Source organism: Frankliniella occidentalis, unplaced genomic scaffold (genome assembly GCF_000697945.3).
Source record: "Frankliniella occidentalis isolate FOCC.00 unplaced genomic scaffold, Focc_3.1 Scaffold244, whole genome shotgun sequence".
Classification (NCBI taxonomy): Eukaryota; Metazoa; Arthropoda; class Insecta; order Thysanoptera; family Thripidae; genus Frankliniella; species Frankliniella occidentalis.
Genome location: NW_026267370.1, coordinates 293,667 through 294,156, shown reverse-complemented (window position 1 = coordinate 294,156; position 490 = coordinate 293,667).

Sequence of the window (490 nt, the reverse complement as noted above, 5' to 3'; positions counted from 1 at the left end):
CCCCCCCCCAAAAAAAAACCTTGGGTCACACCTCTCACCGGAATCTGATTCTCTCATGTAAATCATCCATTATTGTTTAACATGTTTTTAGAAAAGCATTGCAACTGTTAAGCAGAACTCGTGTTTGTGAAACCCTGCTTCAAATATTGATAAGGGTGGTAGTTGTGTCTACAATTAATGTGACTTAATAAAATGTCTAAAAAAAGGTTTTGATGGTATATATTCACTTTGGTTTAAAATACAAATCGTCTAAGATAGGAATTGCACACAGTCACAGATACAAGCAGTTTGTATAGAAAAATAAAAATACTCATGGTCTACAATAGTAATTTTACACAGTCATAGACACATGCAGTTTGAATTAAAAAATACAAATGGTCTAAAATGGTAAGTGTACACACAGTCACAGATACTAAACAGTTTAAAAAATACTTGTCTCAAATACTAATGTTCTGAAATACTAATTGTACACACAGTCACAGATACTAAA